The following is a 10,444-nucleotide window of genomic DNA, read 5'->3' on the forward strand; positions in this document are numbered from 1 at the left end:
GTTAACCTCCTGTGAGTTCATATATTTTGCCTAATTTTCTAAAAAATTTTCTATTTTTCTTTGTTGTGGTAGTTCTTGAAACATTCTAGAAATTGATTCCTTTCCATTTTAAAAATAACAAATATCTTCAAGTCTATCACCAATCTGTCACATTCATCTATGGTGCCATTTACTTAACAGAAATTCTTAATGTGGTCACGTCCACCAGTTTTTTCCCCTTACGGTCTGTGCTGTTTATGTATTGCTTAAGAACATTTTTTCCATCCCAAGTCACACACAGGCACAGATACACAAAATCTTTTTATCATCTTACTATCATAATTTTATCTTTCACATTTAGAACTACAATTCATTTGTTTCCCATGGATCCATTAAGTCTACAATTAATTAGAGTTTATTTTCATATTTGGTAGAAGTTAGAAATCTGAATTTTCTTAATAATATAACAGGGCAGCCTGGGTGGCTCAGCGGTTTAGTGCTGCCCTCGGCCCAGGGCCTGATCCTGAAGACCCAGGATGGAGTCCCACGTCGGGCTCCCTGCATGGAGCCTGCTTCTCCCTCTGTCTGTGTCTCTGCCTCTCTCTTGCTCTCTCTCTATCATGAATAAATAAATAAACAAACAAAAAAACAAACAAATAAATAAATAAATAATAAAAAATACATGTAACAATTTCATATACATTTTCAAATCATTTGTTAAGCTAATCCCAAAGTTCTTTCTTAATTCTTGCTGGAATTTCACTGAATTTATGGATTAGTTTGCAAAGAGTTTACATTTTCAACATGAAGTCATGGATATGGTAACTTCTCTAGTTACCCAAGTCTTATAATGATCTTTAACAAAACTTAAAATTTTTGTTCTTAAAGGTCTTATACATTCTTTGTTAGATACTTTCCTAGGTACTTCACAATTTTTGTTGCCCCTGACAATATTTTTTTTCCTATCTGATATTCCATTTAGTTATAAGAGAACACTATTGATTTCTGTAAGTTGGCCTTACAATAATTCTGCTGGCATTTCTTATTAGTTCTAATAGCTTATTGGGCTATTAGATACTTGATACTCTTGGGTTTCCTAGATAGGTTATACAAGCATTAACTTTTGTCCCTCTCTATAATTCTTTTTATTCATTTTTCATGTATTATCACATTAGTCAGTACCTCCAGTAGTAAACTGAATGGTAAAAGTGTTTTGTAAGCATCTTGTCCTATTCCACATTTTCAATAATTTATTCTTTCTCTGTTTATATGTCTGCAGTAAATTCTTGATATATAGCCTTTATTAAATTAAACAAGTTCTATTTCTAGTTTTATAGCCATTTACTTTGAGGGCCTTTATGATTTTTAGTCATTCTTGCATTTCTGGAGTAAATCTACTTGTCCATTATGCATTTTTAAGTATGTTCTTGGATTAAGTGAGTTAATGTTTATTCAGGAAATCCAAATGAAATAAGACCATAACTTTCTTTAATTTTATTGTACTTACCTAATCTTAAAGCCCAGGGTATATACTAGTATCATAAAAGTAAATCAGGTGGAATTCTCCCTTGTTCAATTTTCTGAAACAATTTGTATAAGAGATATTCTTGGTTCCTTGTCTATAAAACTCTGGATCCTTTCCTTAGGGGTGATAGTGATGATGATTATTCTGTCTTCTTGAAACCAGTGTTCCTATTGAAAAGATGGATACCAATTTAATTCTTATTCTTTTATAGGTTATTTTTTCTCTCTGAAAGTTTTGATGTACTTAAATTTCACCATTGATATGTCTAATGATGATTTATTAATTTTTGTATTTTTACCTAAGTAGTCCAGCATTCTACATAAATTGTCCAGTTCTTCGTTAACTACTTGTTTCTACTACAGGCTTACAACAACTTGCTATATTTCCTTGAAGATATAATGCTTATTTTAAATTCTTGTTCACTTGCTACACTAATTCTGCCCATTCCAACATAGTGTACTCAATATGTTAAACCTTTTCCACTAGTGATCATTCTCTTTGGATATCTGATAATTCCCCCCCCCCCCCCCCCCGATAGTCCTTAAAACTGTCAACTATGTAGGCAAGTAATATAAACTCCAGGAAGAAATGGGATCCTTGTGTCCCTGCTGGTGAACTAGAGGGAGGAAAGCCCTGCTTCAGGGCACAAAGCCTCTGGCAGGACAATCTGGGCCCAACCCAGCCAGGAGACCCTACCCCTAGAGGAATCTCCCTGGGTACTTCTCTTTTTAAGAGTTGCTTTTACCCTTGGCTAATTGTCCAGCCCACTCCCCTCTATGACTGGGGAGGAGAGAAGGCCACTCTAGGGGAGATTAACAACCACCTTTACCTTTACACTAGCCTAGTCTGGCTTGCCTCTCTCCTAATGGTAACCTCCCTCCTCTGGCTGGCACTGGGTTGGGGGTGTGCTGTTTTCACACCTTGCAGCAAAGCAGAAAGCAATTATCCAGCCAGGGCAACAATGGGGATAGAATGTGACTCATCTGAAAGTAGCATCAGTAGCATCTGACTTTCTAACCATCATTTCTAACTTGTCCCCCAGTGACATCCAATTTCCTGATGTCTCCCCCAGAATTTCTTAGACCCAGTCACCTCCCCCTGGCTTCTCCACCATCTCCAAGTTGGTTTTGGATAGGAGGCCAGCATTTATCCTGCTTCATCATTTCTTCTGGGAGTGGAATGGTTTCTTTCCATATGCTGATTCAGGGTTCCTACTCTAGTTCTAATCCATCTCCATACTTTCACCACCTTACTTCATGACTGAATTACTTTAAGCAAAATGAAACCAAAAAAGAATTATTTCCCAGAATTAGAAACCAAACAGGATCGTATGAACAATCTATAAAGATGACAACCTGGAGTGGAAGGCCAAGTAGGCCCTGAGGCCTGTAGACCCTCATCAGAAGAGCCTTTTTCATCCTTTCTATTGCAACACAGTCCCTGAGCAGTTTCCCTCCCTCCAGCTCTTCCTACCTCCCTCCTTTCAGGTCTTTCTTTCAGGAATCTCAAGTGCTCTCCATTGTCTTGGGATTAGGTAAAGATGTATGTCACCTCCTTTGCATTCTGACCCATCTTTCCCCTGGACCACACCATACATTGATTTGAATGGTTATTTCAAAGTCTGTCCACTCTGCACCAACTAGATGGTCAGGTCTGTAAGAGACGGTCTTCCTCTGCAGTTGTCCAGTATGTTGGATGACAGAATCACAATCTAAGAACATCTCAATAAACCAGAATGATGATGGACTGACTTTTGCTTTCTTCAAGATGGAAAATAAAACCAATGGAAAATCAGGAGCCCCATCTGGTAGTGGGGCCTACCATGAACATGCCTGTCATCTCTGATACCACCATCATTTCAGCTATGTTAGGCCCTTGCCCGAAACCCTCTTCAATGTGGGCCTTCTGTTTTAATTGGGAACCCTTCTCTGAAACCCTAAGGTTGTTACATTCCCTTGCATCCCATCCTAGGGATACTACCCCCACAGGCTGTGAAGGAAGCCTTGAATTCTTTAAATTCTGTGTCACATTCCAGACTCTTTCAACCTTACATCAAAATCTCTGCTTTTTTAATAGCCACATGACCTGCTAAAAGCATTACCTACCCCTCCTCATTGCTGCCATCCAGTAACCTACCACTTTCATTTCTCCTGGTTTCCCTATAAGCACATTAATATGCTCAAGCTTCCCTCCTCTGCCCCCACCCTGGTGAGCAACCCTGGGTGTGACCCAATGCCTCATTTTCTCTGAGATACAAGCTTCTTGATCAATGCGAATTTTGCCCACTCCTATCAGCTACACAATGGTTGACTCAGACCATCCAGGGAGATGGTTTCTTGCCAATATCACTGGTGACCTTGACTGTGGTCATGTTTCAGCCCTAATCTTGCTTTACTGCAGCCTTTGATACTTTATCTCTCCTTCTTGAAGCTTGATCTTTCTTTGTTCTCTGGGACACCACTCATTGGTGGTTTTTAATCCTCTCCAGTCTGCTCTCCTCAGCCAACCATCAAAGAGGAATTTTCCTCAAATCCAAACTCAGCCTTGCCCCTCTCTGGTTCCTTCATCCTGACCTCCCAAGCTCCCCACCATGGTGAATGACATCAGATTCAGAGGCCTCTGCCTTGTGGATTCTTTCTGAGTCATTGCTCTTCCATAAGCTCCATCTTCAAATGGTCACCAAGAGCTAGCAATTCCACCTTCATCCCCTCTCTGACATGGGCCTGTCTCTCCATGGCCACTGTCACTGCATTGATCAGGCCCCCATCCTTGCCAAGCTGAACCACTGCTGTGACTTCACACGTGGTTTCTCTGCCTCTAGTCTTATGTTCTCCCAACCCATTCTCTGGCATGCAGGCAAAGGGATCTTTCTTGAATAAAAATCTATGTCAGTCCCCGTTTAAGGCCACCCACTAACTTTAAAATCAAATCTAAATTCCTTGGCATGGTGCAAAGACCTGCAGGACTGGGCATTCTTAGTCTTGAAGGCCTCAAGGTTCTCTGACTCATTTCACCCCTCAAGAATCAGAGGGCACTTCTAGGACACTCCCTGGCTAGAAGCTCTTCCTTCATGTTCCAGGAGGCCACCTGGGCTCACAACTTTCTGGTACTTCTGATAGTGTGTTAGATTTTCTTCCCCACAAGGCTATAAACTCCTTATCTTTTGCTTCTGTGTTTTCCCATGCATATTACAGTGCCTGAGCCCTAGAAAATTGCTCTGGGAATATTAAGGAGATGGGTGGATGGGTGAATGAATGTTCTATCCTGCCTCAAGTATATTATACTATGGCTAGTTCTTGGTGCCAAACTGGAAAGGTTTGGATAATGTCAACCAGTACAATGAAGTGACTTAAAACTATGTCACTTGACAAATTTAAAAGGGATAGGGAGTAGGGTAAGGGAATGGGACCTATGTTTATTGGGTAGTTACTCATAGCTTCCTAGTAGGCATTAAAAAATGTTATCTCTTTCAAATCCATAATAATAATCTGAAATCAATATTATTTTTATTTTATAGATCAAGAAATAAGGCATAGAAAGATTAACTTGGCTGAGGCTACCCAAATAAGTAACAAAGCTTAGATTTAAACATGGGTCTCTGTCTAACTCCAAACCCCATGCTCTCTCCATGACATTTTCACCCAAGGACTGACTACTGGTAACAGTGGAGGTCAAACTGCAGGGGGAGGATGACTACCATCTTGGTCCTGGTGAGAGATGCCAACGTGGAGATGGTGAGGTGGCGTGGATTTTAGAGTATTTTCCTCCTGTGAGAAACATTACACAGTCTGATGTCCAGCTGAGACAAGAAGAGTGAGTGTGATTTCTTTCTTCTTTTTTAAAAAAAAGATTTGATTTATTTATGAAAGATATAGAGAGAGAGGCAGAGACACAGGCAGAGGGAGAAGTAGGCTCCATGCAGGAAGTCTGATGTGGGACTCGATCGTGAGACTCCCGGGATCACACCCTGAACTAAAGGAAGATGCTCAACTGCTGAGCTACCCAAGCATCCCGTGAGTGTGATTTCTGGAACTAGTGGATGGACTAAAGTGTCACTGCAGAGAGAGATTTGTTTTCCGTGACTTTTAGAAGGATGTGACAGGGAGGCAGTTTCCTGCTCTCTGTAAGGAAGGGCTTTCCAGCCAGGATGAAAGCAGCTACTTGCAGAAGTGCAGAAGCTCTTCTTGCCCCTTGGCAGGGGTGGTGGACAGTGAGGTACAAGCATCAACAAGAGATGACTGAACTGTAAAATCTCAACAAGACACAGCCTTCCCTGCAAGTCCATGATCTAATTCACTCCCACAGGTGTTGAACGGGCGACAAAAACAATGCTTCTTCTCTAGCCTTGCCTCAACCTACATAAAGGTAACAAGGCTGGTGGGGGATGTGGAGCAGAGGTGGTTAATGCAGTTTGAGAGGATGGATGAATTTATTTTTTTTTAAGATTTTATTTATTTATTCATAGAGACACACGGGGTTGGGGGGACGGAGAGGCAGAGGGAGAAGCAGGCCCCATGCAGGGAGCCCAACGTGGGACTCCAGGATCACACCCCAGGCTGCAGTCGTCGCTAAACTGCTGCACCACCGGGGCTGCCCAGGATGGATGAATTTAAAAGGTGAACTACCAGATCTCAGGCAAATCTGGCCACGACTTCCTTCCCCTTCACATGTACTGTCTGTCTGGCACCAACAACACGCTTTATATCATCTGGCTTTTTGCTTGGAAGGAAACATATGAACTTTCATATTAGCTTCCTTTAAATTCAATCAAATAAACTTATTTGGTTAAAATGGATTATTTTTGGAACAGCTTCTAGGGGTTTTGTTTCTACTATTTTTTTTTTAAGCAAATTGCCCTTCTTTGCTGCCTTGCATTTTGATGGTCTGATGCTGGGATCCACGGACAGTGTGACTTTTCCCTGGTCCTCCCATTAATTTGGTTTGAGATAGTAGTAGGTGGCCAGTTAATTTTCAGGTAGGACAACCAGGGACCTGCTGCTCCAGCTTTCCTTGCTTATTACAAAGATAAACCCATGTAATTCCAGAGAGGCATTCCCCATGAGGCAGTGGGATATTTGTCCAGTGACCCATGGGGGACAACAGCTTTTGCTCATTGTAATGGATGATAAGGGAGAGAATGGCTGTAGCCCAAACCCTGAACCTCAGCCGAGCCTCTGACACATGAGAGGCTTGGGGGAAATACATAGCCACCAGAAAAAAGCTAGCTAGAAATGAGCTTGGCAATCATCAAGCCTTCCTCCCTCATTTTACAGATGAGGAAACCAAAGTCCCAGAAGCTAAAGAGAGTGCTGACTATAGGGCTGCTCCATTACTCCAGAGCCCAAGTCCAGACCCTGTCTCCCCACAACTCCACCTGAACCTCGGCCCCCAAAGAACCTGAAGACTAGAAACTGGAAGAGAAAGCACGAAGAACAGACACCATATTGCCCTCAGCAAGCACCTACCCAGGCTAGCAATTGGCATTTCTCTGCAGATATACAGAGAGATCATGCAAACTCCCCTCAGTAGCTGTCATGGCCTGAATCCACTTGGTTATTGCACTGAGTTCTTTGTGAGGGTAATAGCTCTGTTTTCACTTAAGTCTGCCTGACAACTTGCTCTTTCAAATGTAAGAAAAAATTAAACACTATAATTTAAGTTTTGTACCTTCAAAGTGCCTCCTTCCCAGAAATGGTAGTTAAGGGGGATGGGTCCCATGAGTGGGGGCTCAATAGCATATTTTTTCTGTCCCCAGGGGCATGTTTCAGGCTCTTGTGCCTGAACGTTTTCCAAACTAGAGGAAACAGCGGTTTTGGGGCAACAGGGGTATGAAACCACCACATCTTACACAACCAGCCCAAACCAGTTAGTGTGGAAAATTGCCTAGAGCCTGGCCTCCTGCTGTTCTGGCACTTGCTTTCTTAGGATCGAGGAGCAGAACAAACAGTCATGAGCTCAGTGATCCTCTCTGGGCAGGGAAGGAAGCCTGGGGGTCAAGCTATTTGGGGGAGTGCCCCCTCAAGTGAAGCCCAGACCATCACAGGCTTCCATTGCCAGAGGAAGCCTGTACCCACGGCTTTCAGGGTGTCTGTCCAGCCTTCCACACCATCAGAGAAAATGACAGCAAAGTTTGCTGGAACTGGACTCTTGATCCTGGAGGACCGGATACAGGAAATCAGTGTCTGCTCCTCGGTGCTGACAGTCTACTTTTGAAATGGACCTCTGTCTCTCTCCATCTTTTTTGCACAATTATGTTTTTAAGCTAAATTTAAAACATCGAGGAGGAGGAGTGGGAGGGCTCTCTATTGGTAAGATAAGGAGAATGTCTTAGATGTTCCTTGTCCTTTACAAAGCTTATTCACAATATCTCATCACTGCAATGAAATACCTGATGTTGGATATGGGCTTGACCCATATCAGAGTAGTGACCATTTTTTAAAGCATGGGTACAGTAGACCTCTTATCCCAGGCTCCAACCCCCACTACTACCCCCTACAATTGAGATGCACTCTACTGAAGTCCCAACTAACAGTCCCGTGTTATCCTAGTCGTGCCATGAAGGAGGTGGGTTTTTGAGTTAAGCTTCAGTTCCATCCACAGAAATTGACTGGCCAGCTGCACATGAATGGAATTCACTGAGAGGAAATCAGGCAGGTCTCAGCACTGACTAGAAGGCACAGAGGAAAGGCAGCAAGGTCATGTTGCAAGGAGAATCCTGTCTGGACCCTCTGAGGCCATCTCCACTGTCTATGTCACTGGGACTCCATTGCCTCTACTGGAAGGACTCTCAACTGGGCAGCATCCACATTATTCTCAGGGTACAAAGACCTAGGCAGGAGCATCTCTCTCCCTAGCTGCCAGGGGCTGATCACAATGCATAGCTTTTTCAGTTTCCCAGTTGGAGAGACATACCTTCCCTTCCACAGAGGCTCACACAATGGAGGATTTCCCAGAGGAAGAAGGTAGTTCACAGGTTGCACAGCCAAAAAGAAGAGGAAAAGAAGGAGAAGGAGAAGACATCTACATAGTAGGACAGCTGTCATTCCCATTTCACAAATGAGGAAACCAAGGCTTGCAGCCTCATTACTTTAAATGACTAGCTCATTGTCACATAGCCAGTAAGAAATGTCAAGCCTCTTAAGGGTGACTGTGTTTGCTCACAAATGAGGACATACTGTCTGGAGAGAGGAAGCTTTGAGTTTGCAGGCTTGCTTTGATAAATCCTACCCACCTTTTGAATCTGACAACAGTGCTCTGTAGTTGAGAAAATCCCATACAAAGACAGTACTTCAGTGTGGGCAAATAGTTCAGTACAGCCCAGGCCCAGGTTTTAAGCCTTCCTCTCTCTCTCTCTCCCTACAATTTCTGTGATCTTTCTCTATCTCCTTCTGGCCCTATTGGCAAAATACCCACAGCAGGACAAGCTCAGGGAACACCAGTTCATTCTGTAACTTGGAGTACAATGTGAAACAGGGCAGTGGATGGTCTGGATCTCGGGAATCTTGTGATAATGTGTCTGTCTGGGCTTTATTCTGAGGTCATTGGGAGCCTCGGCAGGAGAGAGACCTGAAAAAGTTTTAGAAACAGGGTAGTGAGTAGGAAAGAATAAAGAGTGGGTATGGAGAGGCAATTAGTAGGCTGATATGGTAGACAGGTGGTCAGAATGGAGATGGAGAAGTGGGGGGATTCAAGAAATATTAAACAGATGGAATCAAAAGGTCTTGGTGATTATGTAAACACCGTGTGGGTGGGGAGCGAGCAAAAGGGAAAAGCCAAATTGCTCCGGCAACTGGGTGGTCGGTGGGGCCATTCTGCAAGAGAGAGAACACTGGTGGATGAGCAGGCAAAAGACATGAGGCTCCAGGGGTTGAAGAGGTTTTGAAGGCAGGAGGTTTTGAAGCTGAAAGGTCAAATATAGCCTCTTGGTTGGTCAGTGTGGATCACTTTCCACCTACCTGGTCCTGAAGGCTGCGACCAATCAGCTTTGGCACCCCTCACTGGGCATTGAAAGGCAAGTTAATCAAGCAGAGTTCAAGTCCCTTCCAGTAGCAGCTTGATGCACAGAGACTGGGGCTCTCCTGTCAGCTCTACAGCAAACTAGTTTAGTGACCTTGAGCAAATCATTTGTCTCCCTTAGGTCTTGGTTTCCTGGCCATCACTAACACTCCAGGGTTTATGGATGAATATTTGAGGAGGTGAAGTGCTATGTAAATGTTTACTGCTAATAACAAATCGTCCACAGAATGTCTGTGTATCGCCTGGGCAACCCAACGGCTTTAAAACTCTTAAGTGGCTCTTGTTCTGATTCATCACATTCTATGCATTTAACTTCCAGAACAAATTTAGCCCTCAAAATATCTTGGTACATTTTCTACCCACCCCTTAACATTTAACTCCTCCATCTTCCATTCCACTTCACCATTTCTACATCACCTGTTCCCCCAGCACACTCTCATCCTTTTCCTCTTCACACAAGGAGCCCAGCCCCACCCACCCTTCCTCCAGAGAAGACAAAAGCCACCAGGGACACTACTTCAGTGGGTCTACACCAACCACCTCCAGAAAGAAAAACCAGCAGGGCATCTAAACAAAAAGGAAGGGTGCCTGGATGGCTCAGTTGGTTAAGCATCTGGCTTTGGCTTGGGTCATGATCGGATCCTGGGACCGAGTCCTGCATTGGGCTCCCTACTCAGCAGGGAGCCTCCTTCTCCCTCTCCCTCTACCTACAGCTCCCCTTGCTTATGCTCTCTCTCTACCTCTGTCAAACAAAAGTCTTTTTTAAAAGTAAACAAAAGGGATCCCTGGGTGGCACAGCGGTTTGGCGCCTGCCTTTGGCCCAGGGCGCGATCCTGGAGACCCGGGATCGAATCCCACGTCGGGCTCCCGGTGCATGGAGCCTGCTTCTCCCTCTGCCTGTGTCTCTGCCTCTCTCTCTCACTG

General features: G+C 43.7%; 1 long non-coding RNA gene across 1 annotated transcript; it reads right to left on the bottom strand.

Annotated features, from left to right (window-relative positions):
- Positions 1-341: 341 nt before the first annotated feature.
- On the bottom strand, positions 342-9,641 carry LOC140599921 (uncharacterized). The gene is made up of 3 exons (XR_012002983.1): positions 9,460-9,641; positions 1,487-1,671; positions 342-594 (listed from the first exon to the last, which is right to left on the bottom strand). It is a non-coding gene; the product is annotated as an uncharacterized lncRNA (long non-coding RNA).
- Positions 9,642-10,444: the final 803 nt, after the last annotated feature.

The sequence above is a fragment of the Vulpes vulpes genome, chromosome 8, assembly GCF_048418805.1.
Source record: "Vulpes vulpes isolate BD-2025 chromosome 8, VulVul3, whole genome shotgun sequence".
Classification (NCBI taxonomy): Eukaryota; Metazoa; Chordata; class Mammalia; order Carnivora; family Canidae; genus Vulpes; species Vulpes vulpes.